Source organism: Gossypium hirsutum, chromosome D10, assembly GCF_007990345.1.
Source record: "Gossypium hirsutum isolate 1008001.06 chromosome D10, Gossypium_hirsutum_v2.1, whole genome shotgun sequence".
In the NCBI taxonomy this organism is placed as follows: Eukaryota; Viridiplantae; Streptophyta; class Magnoliopsida; order Malvales; family Malvaceae; genus Gossypium; species Gossypium hirsutum.
In genome coordinates, this window is record NC_053446.1 from 44,325,865 (window position 1) to 44,336,921 (window position 11,057).

Genomic DNA, 11,057 nt, shown 5'->3' on the forward strand with positions numbered 1-11,057 from the left:
CTTTCATGAGTTTGGAAACCAAATTAAGTTCTCTTTGATCTTTTACTTATCGAAATATGCCTTTTACTGATCATATTAAACTAAGGGTTTCTTAATATTTATGCTAGGTCACAGGGACATTTACATTTGTAACAGTTTAATCACATAAACCTACAAACTATGCAAGATAATAGAGCTAACAAAAGATATTATAAACCTCTAATTTAGTTAGGTTTAATGATCTAAATTAAGTATTGCACTTTTCAATTGTGTGTCCACTAGCCATCATCTGGTTAGGATTGCTCAACTAATCTGAATGCACCTAATCACGTATGAATGAAATACATCTTGATTTTAATTGAAAACATGATCAACTGAAGCATAAACATGTTAAACATGAATCACATAAATCTTATTGAATTAACATAATCATCCTAGCAAATAAGAATTAAAATATCATCGTTGATGTCAAAAACAATAAACACATAGCAAACATAAGTAAATTAAATAACAAGGGGAAAGAGAAACTCTAGTTCAGTTTAGCAGCCTTTGGGATCTTTTTTGACTGATGTGTTCTTCCATTCTACTTGATGCTCCTTTTTCTAAGGGTTTCCTAAGGTGGCTGGCCAAAGAAATGTCTTGACAAAGCCTTTGTTGGCTAAAGAATGGTAAGGAGATGGACAACTATGCAAGGGGAGAAGAGAACAAGAGGGGAAATGAGAGAATGCTAGTGAATGAATGAATTAAAGGATGGGAGGGATGATTGAAAAGATGAGGGATAGGTGCATGGTATTTATAGGTAAAGGTAAGGGGTAGAGTTTGCTAAGAACAGAATTTAAATTCCTTCCTTTTCTCTCAGTTATGGCAGGCCACAATTCATGGAAAAAGAGATGACTTATCCCCCTCATTTTGAATTCAAACCAAGACTCTGAATAGCCATAGGGTGGACATTTTCAACAGCAAAGTAGTTGGAATGAATTCTAATATTTTCCCACTATAAGCACCTTGAATTAAATACCCCAAAGCTTACTTTGGGGCAACCATCTACTTGTGCCGAAACTAGGCTTTAATTCCCTCTTGTTGGACGGTTTCTCAATACAATAATTTAGCAAACATGTCCATCTTTTAGCACATCTTTTACTAGGTCAAATTATCAACCTCATGACCCAGTTTGCATGGTCTTACCGTCCATATGAATTGATTTGTGCATGTTCATGTTTCATTCATACTAATCACATCTTCAATGGTCCTCCTACATAGTGAAAAATCACATATTAATAAATTAACATGAAATAATATAAAATATGTAAAAGAAATCATGTAATTAAGCACAAATTCACATTTTTTATAAATTCATGTACAATATTACTAATTAAGTAAAATTCACTAATTTTAATAATAATTACTCAAGATTAACATATTTATTAAGTAAAAAGGTGGTAAAACTATATAGAAAAACCCTATGTAATTTCGAGTTTACACTTGCCTTGACTCCTTAGGCTAGGTTTTCAATAGAGACTTGTCAACAAAGTAATCAGTGAGAGACTTCTCGATGGAAAGTGCTTAATTTATAGACACTAGGTGTGTTAGTACCCTTAGGATGCCCTACCTGACTTAGGAAAAAGGTAATGTGTATGCTAAGTTGTCCTAAGTGGAATATAAGTCAACTTCCTAAGTTGTCATATGTTAGATCATATCGTACCTCGATATCATCTGCTGACACAACATGGGACGGGTGTCGCGTGTGAATATATAATGCAAATGTCCAAGTATACACGTCGAATTAAGTAATAAAGTGATGAGTAAGTATCATCTCCACAAGGATCAGAATTGATAAAAAATGGTTATGCTGTTACTATGAATTTGACTAATTAAGCTGTGCAAAAGAAACATATGACAAATTGATGAAGAGAATTAATGAATGTATTAATAAAATCAACTATGAATGAAAAAATGCTAGGGCAATTGAAATGCTGTGGCAATTCTCAAAGAATAAGTGGAGAGGATTTGTACTGTTGAATGCTAAAGGTTGGAATTACTCAAGTTTTATTCTTATATCATAATAATGCCATGGTAAAATCTTGACTATTCTATTGCTTAGGGATTCACTACTGCAGTCTACTTCTTTCAAGAGCTAGACTTTAAAATATCATTTTGAGTTTTTGTATGTCTAGAGAACTCCAAAATGATATCCAGACTGTTCTTCCATTCTCTGTACAAATCACAACTTCTACGCCTAGAGTGTTGCGAATATTCTTTCGAATATGACTAGAGCTTGTATGCATGCATTTAAAATAATTACAAATCGAATGAAACAGTAATCTACTCAAAATCAGACCATGGGCATTAAAGATAGTAAAAATTCACCCAAATAATTCCAACCCAATGAGATTTAGTTCATGGATTGGACATTCAAATCCAAAAGAAAACCATTCAACATCATCATTCAAGTTTACGAATCACAAAGTTCAAATCAGAAAAGAAAGGCAGAACTACAAGAAGCTCTCACTACTCTAGCTTTCACTTTAATACTGAAATTTCATGTAAAACCCAGGACAGATTTTTCTTCCCCTTCCTTGCGTCTGTGATTTTTTTTCTGTAAGCTGCTACCCTCTCCTCTCTTTTCTCTGAAATTTTCCACAAGAATCGATGCAGAGACAAACTGCTCTCCAATTCCTCTCTCCTTAGAATCTTCGTCCTCTCTTTTCTTTTCTCTTTCCTCCTTTATAGGGTAGGTCCCTCCCTCTTAGCACACACCTTTTGCTTCCTCTTTTTCAGGGTGGATTATCTAGTGCAAGTACAACTGGCTGAGAGTGATGTGGAGTGTTGGTCATCTTCCTGGAATTTCCATGGCATTCTTGTTGGAAATCTAATCAACATTTTGCTATGGCAATATTTCACTTCATTCATTTTCTTTCTCCTTTCCCTCTTCTCTTCTTCATCCTGCACCTACTGCCAACAATAACCAACACATTTCTTCTCTAGTAACAAATAATGACATTTATAGCAAAATCCACGCTTTGTTATGCAATGTTCTAAAAATATCCTAAAAATGAAAACATAATTACTTAATTACAAGCAATTAATTCAATTTAGAGGCCTAAAAATTAAAACATAATTACTTAATTACAAACCTAAATTATTGCTTGTCCTCAAGCAAAATATGTATGAGTATGCATGAATGCATGAATTTTCCATAACACACAATTACCATATATACTGCTAAACCATTTTGCCGTATTTTCTATACCTCCATTCTCAGCAGCCTTATATTAAAACAAAAAAAATGATTCAAGTTTTGTAGGTTTGTTTAGCAAACGAAGTGTAGAAAATGTTACCTAAAAATAAAATTTCCTAAATATTCATGAAATTCTGACTATAGTAAATACCCCCTAATGCACTTAGGTTATCTTTCTTCTAAACTTAGTTTCTCTATTCTCATTTATTCTGTCATTTCAAAACTTTAATTACAAATCTTATTTTTTTTTCTAGGGAATTCATCTTGTCACAAGGTTTCTTTACTTGACAATCTGAATAGAGCATACACTAGATTGCCTGGTATTACATCATGCCACAATTTGAACGTAACTCACTCATGAAGCTAAGGCTTTTAACTAAAAAATATGGATGGAGCAAACAACTACCTACTTAGCTAATCAGCCTATTAATACAGTGGAGTGTCCCTCAACTATTTTTTTTTATTTGTACTCACTCTTATTTGAACTTGTTTTTTTATCAATAATACAATGGAGCAAACAAATTATTAATGATCTACTCAAAATTTTCAAACAATGGAGTGATTCTTATCATTTTTACCATGATATTCATTATTACACATTATCGGTTTACTGAATTTAAGTTTAAGAATTCCTAAATGTATTAAAAGAAACCTACTATAGACTAATTACAATTATAAATAAGGCATTCTAATTTTAGGAATAAATTTTCACACAACTATCCTAAACTAAACATACGTGAATACCTATCACAATTTTCTAATTCTATTGAAGAATTATTATCCTTATCGAATATCATAGATAACAATATACTTGTTATAGTCTGGCAGTTACTTGGCATTTGTATGTAATGGAAAAATGAACGAAAAAATGCATGAACATTAAAACATATATCTACTGCATACTATATTTACAACACAACACACCCCAAACCTAAGGGAAGCATTGTCCTCAATGCATGAACAATGAAACATTTCAAAATGCAAAAGCAACAACTTACAAATATAAAACTGAAATGACAACCAAATATGAATGCATGAAACATATGTTATGAAATGAAAAAGGTGCAAATGAAAATAAAAACAAAAGCTTGGAAGGAACTTGGGTTACTCTAATTGGGTTGGGTTGATTTTCTGGTAGCGCGTTTGTAGTGCTGCTTCCTTTCCACTTCACCACCATCATCTCGAACTGATTTCCAAGCAACTTGCTTGTAGTGCTTCCTTTTTAGCTGGTTAATTGGCACGTCTTCATCATCATCAATATCTGATTTTGTGAGATCATCAATCAATTGATGAATCGAAAGCTCTTGCTCGGTCATAGGTGCAATGGATTTTGGTGTAGTGGTAATTGTAGCGGGTGTAGAAGTTTGAGTTATATCAGCTTCATCCTTATCAGATTCAATATGCATGGATTCAATTTTCTCCTACTCTTATCTTTTTCTGTGTTCTTCTTTGCAGTGGTTTCTTTTCCATATTCATCATCTTCTTCTGGCTCCAACAACAATTCTTTAGGAAAAATAAGGAATGCAGGCATAGGTCGAGTAAAGTTCTTTTGAAGAGGTTTTGTAGCAGCTCGGTTTTAGGCCTAGTCGGAACAGTGGTTTCGGGACCACAAATTTGACGTGGAAAAAGTTATTTTTATTATATTTTTATGGTCTAAAATTTCACGGAATAATTTCATAAAAATTTCGTTCAAAAATTTCGACGTTTGGGTACTCAATTTAGCCAAAAGGACTAAACTGTAAAAACTGCAAAGGTTGAGTTCTACATGTTAGAAGTGTCCAATTGTTATGAAATTTTAAATTGAAGGTCCTTAAATGGTAATTAGACCATTGTTTAACTTGTTGGACAAAAATGGACAAGAGATAAGTGAAATAGGATATTTTTAAGTTGGGGGCATTTTGGTTATTTAGTAATTAAAAAAATTATAAAGGCCAAAATAGCCAAAAAATTGTCCATCTTCTCTATGATGAACGAAAATAGCAAGGGGGAAGCCATGGTTAGGGTTTTCAAGCTTCCAAGCTCCATAGTAAGTGTTTCCAAGCCCCGTTTTTCATGATCTTTACGTTTTTGAAGTCCTAGTAGCTTAATTTAGCTTATTCTAGCAATAATTTAACCTAGGGTTTATATTTGGAAAACTAACCATAGGTGAAATGGGTTTATTTTGATGTTTTATGGTAGAATATGAAGCTTGAAATTTTGTTAAACAATTTTTGCTAAGCGATTTTCAGTGAAAACAAGTGAAACAGCATAATCGGTAAAAATTATTATTGTTCATAAGTGCATGTTTGAGCAAGAATTTGATGTTTCAAAAGAAGGGAAAAATGTTCAACATGTTATAAAACATAAGAAAAAGGAATAAAGTTTAATTTCCGAGCCTAAGGGCAAAATCATAATTTTGTGAAACTTTAGGGGCAAAAATATAATTTTTCCAAAATGTGATTTTTGGACTGGATTGAATAATCTTGATGTTATATAAGCTAAATATATTATTATAAATCGAGAAAGATGAGAAATTGACATTGATTGGTAAAAAAAAGTGAGAAAAGTGAAAATTCCCTGTTGAACCTTCGGAATGAAAGAGATATGAGTGAAGTTGCTAGGTCACGTGTGTAGTACTATGTGCAGGCTACTACGTATATTGGAATGATAGGTCGCATGTGTAGTACTATGTTCAAGCTACTATGCGTACCGAATAGCTTCGATCACGTGTGAAGTACTATGTGCAGGCTACTATTTGTATCGGATGAAAATGGTCACATGTGTAGTACTACGTGTAGACTACTATGTGAACCGGGTATCATTTATTATAAGGTTGTTGCTATGTGTTGATTCCACTGTGAATCTGTTATTATTCCGAAGTGTTCATCGGGAAATTGACTAAGTGTAATTCAGTGATGAATATATATGTGGAATTGAATTGAAGATTGACTTGAAATTGGAATAGAAAAATTGGATTGCTTTGAATATAGTGATAAATTGAATGAATTGTATATTAATTGAAATGAACTATTGGAATGAGATTTGAAAAATTCAATGGAATTGAGATAGTGAAAAAGTGAAATTATGAAAGAATACATTTTACAACAAAACAGTTTAGACAGCAACAGTTGTGTGAATTTAAAAAATCACCAAAAATGGTGAAAATTGAATTATAGAGTGAATAAGATATGAAATGAAATATTAATGAGTATATTTTTACATAAAAGAAACAAATCAAGCAAAAAAGTTATATATTTTGAGATATTTGAATTTTAGTGAGGTAGGGTCGGATTAATTTTGGAATCCCCTATTCTAAATTTAGAAAATAATTAAAAACTGTAAAAAAATAATTATGAGTTATAATTTATATTCTTAGAATCCTTAATGAGTCTATTTTCAAAGGACACAAATGAAAATATCATCTGAATTCTGTACAATTAGATAATTCATTTTTAGTGAAGAGAGGACAGAGATGTTGAGCAGTGAAATAGGGGTGAATTTTGAAGAATAAATTGTACTAATTGGCCAAGTAAAAATTATAAAAATTTTATGGTAAAAATATAGGTGATTCTAGTTTTAGGTAAAATTTATTGATCTTAATTTAGAGCTCTGTAACTCAGGATAAAAATGATTTAGTGACTCTAACTCAAATAGAAAGCTTTGAATTTAAATATAAATGAATAGTGAAATTATGTATAATGCTATTTGAGCATGTTATATACATAAAGGATGTGGGATGGAGAGAAGGAGGAGGACAATAAAGTATATGAATGAATTGTGTATAATTGGTTATATGTCTGATTATAATCGATAAACGTTGAAATAGGAGTGATGTTTATATTGGTGCATTACTAGTCATGGTAAGCTCATGAGAGAAAATAAAGTTTCATAGCATATGTATGTGGTATATTTGGCATGAAGTGATGTCATGAGTAACTCATGAATTAACTCATTTTGGTAAGTTGATGCATAATTATAGTATTCAAATATATACATATTTGTAATATTTTGCTATGTGATTCGGAAAAAGGGTAATAAATAGCATAATAAAAATTCAGCCATTGTGCTAGTTTATGTTAAAGGAGTGTTTTATGGCATATCTTAAGTAATTGAATGTTATAAATTTTGAGGTTAATTTGCTAGTCAAATAAATGACAAATGAATTGATTGCGTATTCGTAATTTTGACATATGCTTGGTATAAACGTAATAATATATGCTTGAATAAACTTTAAGTATTCGAATGACTTGGATTTGATGGTGATAAGAATTGAATATTGAATTCATGAAGCACAGGTGATGTATTATTGTTGTGTAATAGCTTGGTTCAAGAAATTGATTAGGTAAATGGTAAGTGGAAGCATTTATGGATTTAGAAGAAAATTTGGAATGAACATGAAATTTAGCTCAATTAAATGATTTCATCAATTAAACATTGTGTATACCAGAATGTGTTAGTGAATTACATATTATTAAATTAACATTCAAAGTTTGGTAAGTGATATATGAAATTAACATGAAAATATTTATGATTGTTATTAATATTGATTCTGACATAAAGTGGATTCTTCAATATTGGATTGATTTAATGAATATATAAAGCATATGAATGGGTATGTATTGGGCCTCGTATACCCTAATTAGCTACTCGAAGATAATAATTTAAAAGTTTTTAATTTGGATGAAATTTTATAACTCGGTTTAATATGTCTATAAGTGTATTTATTCTGGTAATGCCTTGAATCCTATTCCAGCGTTGAATACGGGTAAGAGGTGTTACAATGTGACATCACCAGATTTGGCCCTAATGTTTAGGCCGAGTTTGGGTTGTAATGGCTTTGTCTCATCATCTGACATCTCCCCAAAATAGAGCAATTTCTTCTTGAGCTCGGCCAAGATCAGTGACTATCCTGAGTCATCTGCAGCCGAATTTTGGGCTGACTTGGTCTCCAATTTGGACGGTTTTGTAATCCAGTAAAGCTATCAGTCTTGTCCAAAATAAATCAACAAGTTAGAGGACCAAAGAATTAATTTTATCCAATTTAATTAATTAATTAAAAACCAAATTATTAGTGAAATATTTTAAAATGAATTATTAAATATAATTTTATATTTTATTATTTAATTTAATCATGCATGGCCCACTTTATGTCTTAAAAATATAATATATTCAAATTAATATAAAATAAGCCATTTATTGCACAAAAACCATATAATAAAGCATAAAATCACATTTTAATAATTTCCATGTCCTAATTTCATATTTTCACATATTTCATTAATTTATTCAATAATTACTTAGTTTTAACAATGGATTTAAGTAAAAAGTTGATAAATTACATAGGAAAAATCCTATATATTTTTCCGTTTACACATCCCCAAACTTAAATCATTGCTTGTCCCGAGTAATGTTTATGCACAGCAAAAGGTCTTGAGAAGGCAAAATTGCTAATTGTGTAAGCAGCATCAATCTTTGTCCCATAATCATGCATTAATAACTTCATGCTTATCGATCTTATTTATTAACAAGTAATTCATATGAAAACATTCCTTAAGATTAAATTAAGCTTCAAAATATGCCAACACGAATCATAGTTTGCATGTATGTCACAACCATAGATAACATTCTTCATTCAACATAATTTCCTTTCAATCAAGCTAACAATCACAAGGGTTATTTATGATCTTCATATGTCGAACTTAGGACTTCCTCTCCACAATATAGGTGACATAATAATCAAAGCAACTGGTCTTTTATTAGATTGTAACAGGGCTCGGTTAAAGGTAAGGATTTTAAGAGATAGGACATTTCAGTTTAAAAATCTTAACCTTTAACTTTGTCTTAGTTTTCTCGTAATACAACCTTTTTCTTTAAGTGAACCTTTGGAATACCGCCAAACTTATTTTGAACTTGAACTCATACATTTTTCCTTTTTTTTATAAACATGAGCACATACATCTTTATGAAAATTTCCTCAAATGTTGATTCCCAAGAAAACTTTAGGTAAGATAAGTGCAAAAATTTAAGATAGCTTTAAAAAGATGATAATTGGCTTATAATGTAGGTTCATGGAAAAAAAAGGCCTTTAAGCTCAAAATTACAGTTTCAAGGGTCTAATATCATAGGGTTGGCTTGAAAAGGCTCAAACGATCCAAAGAAATAGTGCCTATATCATTTAAGATTTTTATGTCCCCTAGGATTTTGCCTCAAGAAAATTACTAAGTCAATTCTAAAGATATAAATCTTCATGCATGTTTAATCTCAAAAGAACTAAGTTTTCATGGCAAACATTACTAAGACTAAGATCATACGGGCATTCCATTCTTCATGATAACATACTTTCACTTAGATAAAATCAACATTCATACTTGCATACAATCTATCTCAGTAACAAGAATATCTCTAAACATTCATTTATTAAAACAAACTTATGAAAGAATTGATTAAAACATACTTGAAAGATTTAAAAGTTTGAGCAATTTATTTACCTTACCCCTTTTAAAAAGAAGCAATGTTCTCATTGCAAGAACAAAGTAATGAATGAAAACTGAACACCAGGTAGGGTTGTAAAGAAAGAGAGGTAAGTCACTAAGACTTCTTAAGTACCAAGTCTTCCTTAATAACCCAATCCTAGACATGTTCATTCCCATTACCACATCACTTAGTCTTATTCTTTCTAAAGAAGTGCTAAGTTTGTTCATGCTTGCTATATTTTATTTTGCAGAAATTAAATCCTAATTACGAAAGAAAGAAATTCCTAAAGACCTAAAAATAATTAAATAAATAACAAGACAAGAATCCCTCCTTTTATTTTTCTGACTTATTCCCCTTGTCTTCTGCCCATGTCTCAAAGATAGCATCTGGGAACTCAGGAACAAAAGTATTAGAGATATTCTTAAAAGTATTTAGAATTGAGTCATCTCTAATTTTTGCATATTTCCAGTAAGTTTGTTGTTGATTGTGCATGAACTTGCACATATCCATCAAAATTGACAACTTCGATTTCCTTGAAGTACTTGCAGAAGTCGGCATGACAGTTGTATATTCAAGTTCAACACTTAGCTTGACCGGTTCTTCTTCTAGCTCAACCCTTGGTTCAGGAATGTCCAGTTCCTTATCAAATTCTTCCTCTTCAGTTTCTCTGACTGAATTAGCTTTAGTTTCTATTCCATCTGTTGACTCCTCTGTATCCGGCTCAGTTGGCTCTTCTTGCTTGCCTTGATTCAGTTCATGCACCCTCTCTACTAATCTTTTAATATCATAATTTGTAATGCATCCTTGACCATATCGCCCCTTCAAATTTGCTTGTGTAATGCATCCTTTAATACGGGCCTTTAAGCAAAGTGAACTGGTTAATGATGGGAAATAAGCACTTCCTGCCTTTTTTTTAGCACAATTGTGAATCTCCTTGAGGATAATTTTCCTAACATTAATGGACTTTTCTGTCAAAATTGCATATAACAAAAGCATCCGGTCCATCGAGATGGTGGAACTATGTGAGATAGGTATAAAACTGCAGCGAACGAAATAAAATCATACCTTTTCTACTGGTTTTAAGTATTCTCTTCGACAAGAATGGCTCCTATACTCTTTTATAATCCATTGGGATCGCAGATTTGTCACAACATCAAGCACTTGTTGAAGAAAATCCCAATTGATATTGTTCATATAGGGTAGTACTCATCTTTTTCAACATCAGGTAAATTAAACAAATCATTGATGGACTTAGAAGTAAGAGGTACCTTTTTCTTTTGAACAATGACTTAAGTAGCATCTTGTGTAGTCAAACTAGCACAGAATTCTCGAACTAGTTCATCATCGGAAAGTGAACGAGCATCACAAAATCATTCCCACTTAAGAG